This window comes from Cibotium barometz, chromosome 65 (assembly GCF_041138505.1).
Source record: "Cibotium barometz isolate CiBa-2024 chromosome 65, ASM4113850v1, whole genome shotgun sequence".
Lineage (NCBI taxonomy): Eukaryota > Viridiplantae > Streptophyta > Polypodiopsida > Cyatheales > Cibotiaceae > Cibotium > Cibotium barometz.
Genome location: NC_141110.1, coordinates 28,661,932 through 28,666,967, shown reverse-complemented (window position 1 = coordinate 28,666,967; position 5,036 = coordinate 28,661,932).

Sequence of the window (5,036 nt, the reverse complement as noted above, 5' to 3'; positions counted from 1 at the left end):
AAACACCTGCCGCCGTTGTCACCATGGTTACCCATTGCATCGGCACAATCACACTTTTGTTCCACATTGGAAATAATCCCCTAGAAGGGAATTTTTATGTGATGCCTACAGGAACTATGAGTGACGAGATCATCCTCGGTAGGGGATGGATGGGCCATAACAGATGCAACATCAACTGGGATGCATGGACGACCACCCTACAATTGGCTTCTAGCCATGTTACTGTCCTAATGACATATGAAGAACTAGTTCCTGTCACTCCCCCATGCTTCAAAATCCCATTCCCACCACCCACAAATACCCCAACACCTCACTCTTATCATTCTGTTCCCCTGAAAAAGAGGCCTCTCAACATGCCATCCATATCAACGCCTCTCAACATGCCATCCATATCAATGCCTCTCGCATCCACACAACCACCACACGGTGGCAGTGCACTCTCACATGGTCAAATTACAAGCAGCTGCCACACCACCTTATACTAACCAAACTAACATTGCTAACCATCCTAAAAAATCTTCACAGGGTTCGATATCTCACCACTAGGTGCCCAAGCAACTTCTTACAGGACAAGGCTACTATGAGGGAACATCTCCATTGTGGATCCCCAAAAGGTCCCACCATCCCCCTCGCCAATGGGAATCCAGAGTTTCTCGCCCCCAATGTAGGCCCCTCATTCGCCAAATTCAAGCCTACAAGGTATAGGATCGACACAAATCTACGTGCCCTCCTAGGCATTCTGACCCTCGACTGAACCCTAAACCCATGCACTCAACCCTTTGGTGGATCCCATAATCTCCTTTCTTGCTCAACATCACTATGAAGGCAATCATACCCTATGGATCCCCAAACCTCTCCAACCTAAGCCCCTACCTCATATGACACCTCAGTCACCTAAACTTCCAAGGCAACATCTGCAGTTAAGATTACTTAAGAAAAAGGGAAGCAGAAAGTCCTATGTGACACAGTCACCCCCAAGCCCGCTGACAAACTTCATTACAGATATACCTTCAGCATCAGCAATTCCTCCGCCTATCATTCAAAGGCTTGTTGATAGGACTGCGAAACTCCCTTCAACTCCCTCAGCCCCAACTACTTCCTTGCCACTCACATCGAAATCTCTTCAGGAAGTGCTACCCCCTACTTCGCCATCACACCCAATTGGCATAAAGTCCTTTATTTGGCAAACTAGGCACATGGTCACTATTACAAAACCTGCAATGGGGTGCTGGTAGCATAGCCTCAGTATACAAAACCTATGACACGGTACACACTCAAAAAAATAATAATAAATAAAAAATAAGAAAGAAAAAATCAATCAAAGTGCCACAGTCTTCCTGTCCCAAGGATCAAATTGCCACAGTTGTTCTATCCTCAACACAAAGCCTGTGGCAGTTCCAAGTTTCACAGGGCCATTCCCTTCTCAATATTTGACTTGCCCCATAGACATTCCTAGTTTGGAACAGTCGTTTCCTCCCCTATACACTTCCATGGCTATACCGTCTCTCTATGCAAAGCGAACGGTTGTTCCAACTAGTCCCATGAGCCCACGATCGTTCGATCATCTTGTCGCGGCCATTCGATCCTCTTGCCACACCCGTTCGCTTTCAACCCCACCTACCACACCCGTTCTCTTATAGTCACATGCCCGTTCCGTGAACTTGCCTCGGTCGCATCTTCTTCACAGTGCTATAAATATGGGCCCCCTCCTCCCTCTTTCTCACTTTTCACTCTCAGGCTAGCCAAACTCTTGCAAACAAATTTCATAAACACTTACCCTCATAGTCAACCTTCAGGATGTCTGAAGCTTTCAACTCCTCCCTGGAGGTGCTCCACCATACTTTCCTAAGGAGGAAGAGACCTACCAGCAGGCGGACGCTTCGAGGAATACGCGAAGCACCCCGCCTAGCTCTCCCATCTAGGTGAAGCCCTGATGAAGCAGGTTAATGGACACACTATCCATTCCCTGATGAAGAACCATCGTAAAGTTGAGCATAAGCTCCTTTACTACACAGGGCCATGATATAGAGCTATTACAACTAACCCAGCCATGGTCTAGAAGTTAGAGCTGCTCGGACTAGGCTGACTACCCACACTAGAGCCTTGGGGGTCAGATTTGTACAACGCCTTACATTTCACAGAGACCTAAGATGCAAACTAGCATACAGGTATCATCTTGGATATCGAGGGAAGACACCATCCAGTCCAACTCAGCATAGGAATTATGTGGGAGGCACTAGCATTACCACAAGTGGAGCAGTCATATGTTCGCCTTGTCAATGCCCTTAAGCTCACTTGTGGTTTATACAGGGGGAATGCCAACAAGGATGGAGTTGAGTGGGGTAATATTTTCCAAGAAGACCTTGTGATGCCTGCACGCACCCTGCAGTTTCTCCTCATCACGACAATGTGGACCAACAGGTTTAGCAGGTATAGTTTGACAACCTTGGCACACATGCACCAGGGCCAGCAGGTTAATTGGGCCAATTATCTCTTCTAGGAGCTCCATGTTGTCTGCTCCAACCCCCAAGACAAGTTAGCAGTCACAACTTTACTTACCAGGATTCTATTTTACGCAGTGGGCTGGGAGGAGCTACCACCACACGAGCCATCCAATTGAGCGGACCGGATGCCGCAGTTGCTTCTTTATACCCTCCATCCACCTCTCCACCTACCGAATAGGCACAGCTACCCCCAAGCCCCAATCCCACACAGGAAGAGATTATTGCTGTCGACAGTTACAGAAGCTGCCAAGAAGGCCACAGAAGAGGAAGAAGATTGCCAGAGGCAGGAATTCTTAGACAGAAGTATTTATAAGACCCCACCCCCTAACATGTTCACCAAAATTCCACCTCATGATCAGGCAGGGCCCTCCTCCCCGAGTGACACCCAAAATACCATTAACACTCTCCATTGAGCTTGTTTCATCTCTAGCTAGAATTATGCAAAAAGCATCCATGCGGCCCGGGGAGAAGTGCCCAATTTTGCATCCAACAGATGACAAATTGTATCTCTCGAAAATAAGAAGTGGCACAAATTTCACAGAGGGAAATGTTATTAGCCAAAGACCAGGAGCGCGTAATGTCTGAGGAGTTATACTAGACAAATGTGCAATTTATGGAGCTCTAGACAAAGTTTGATCAACAAACAGAACAGCTGGGCAAGGCCAGTTTTGCAGAAGCGGCTGTGCGACAACCCACAAGGAGTTGACCATCATAGAAGGACTACATCAAGAGGAAATGAGCCGGGCCCAAACTGAGAGAGGAAGCTCTTGCCCACACCCGCACCCACACAACCGAGGATTTTGCAAGGAACCGTAACTTGACAGAGGCCACCCTCCATCACCTACACGAACAGCTCGGAGAGGCAGAGGCCCGGGTTGCCTAGATGCCAATCACCCCATCAGCCCCTTCATCCAGCTCGATCAATCATAAGGTGGATGATGGAGACCGCAAACTGAGCTCCGTATTTTGGCATTCCCCCTTCAAACCCCTGATCAGCTCCTCAACTTGTATTATGGAGCCATCTACCTCAACCTCCTCTAGCACGATATTTATATAGAGGAGTCCCTCCCCCACCACCAACAACACCCTCCCCCACCACCAACAATTCACTTATGCTCTCTCCAAGATCCCCCTCGATACCCTAAGCCTCATTCCCCATTTTTTCTTCCAAGGGCTGATCACTTTCCAACACCCTCATGACTTCTTTGAACTCCCCTTCCACCCCCTACAAGACACCCTAACCACCTAGAGCCTATTACTTTGATATGGTTTCCCTGCCTCAGCCCCATCTAACCTCATTGAGTTATCCTTATCAGATGGTTTCTTCCCCTGCCCTTATCTCCCCCTCCTCTCGAGCCAGGCGCTACAATACCTCCTCACCGCTGTGGGCTGGCACCTCGTCCATGACTCCTACATCTCCCGCCTCAACGATCCTCTACCACCCTACTCCGCACCAGGCCTCCTCATTCTCTACCACCATTGCTTCACCCAAATTGAAGACATGGAGGCCACTGGCATATGCCAGTTTGATGACACGCACATCGCTTTTCCATGGGATTTCAGTGAAGCCGAGACTGCCCTTGCAGTTACTTTCTTCTATGCCCGCGGTCCTCAGCATGCCATTGTGCTGGCCCTGCCTGCACTTACTCTATCTACTACAGATAACTTCTTTGACCAGTTTCAAGGAAAAACTTGCAATCAGGAGGGGGGTATGTTAACCACTCTAGTTAACATGACCTTTCACAAGGCTACCACATTACCTTTGTAATCCATCTTTTTTGTAACCCACACTAATTGCCAATCATCGAGCTTACAACTTGTGTAATGTCGGTCATAAGGAATTGATATACATAGTGTTGAAAAATAGGTAGAAGGAGAGGAGACACACACACAGGAGCAAACCCTAATGTATATTATAAACCCTAACCATAGAGGGAAGCCATCTCCCTTCTCATACAATGCATAAAGCCATAATCCATAATACACACAACACACTATATGTTGTGTCCATACACATCTAACCCTAGCTAATGTCCACACACTATGACCAGCTAGATGCGGTCATTTATGTCTCACACATGATCCTACCTAACATGCCAGCACATAGCATAGCTGGCTCACACTGACATCGAGCTTGAATCTCAACAGTCCCTCTCAAGCTCATGATGTACTGCCATAGCCCCTCTCAAGCTCATGATGTACTGCCATAGATGAAGATGTAGATGAGCTTGGGATATCAAAGCTCTCACAACACTCCCCCTCAAGCTCATCCCAACATAGTACGGAAGTACTCAAACTTCTCCCTTGTAAAGATGTCTGCCACCTGCTCATTAGTCTTCACATACTGTAGATCAACTGTACCATCCAACACCTTCTCTCTAACAAAGTGATAATGGACCTCTATGTGTTTGGTCCTCGCATGAAACACTGGATTCTTGGCCAACTGTATACTGCTCATGTTGTCACAATGAATGACAACTTTGCCATCAATAGGCTCACCCAAATCTACCAAGAGACTCTTTAACCATACTG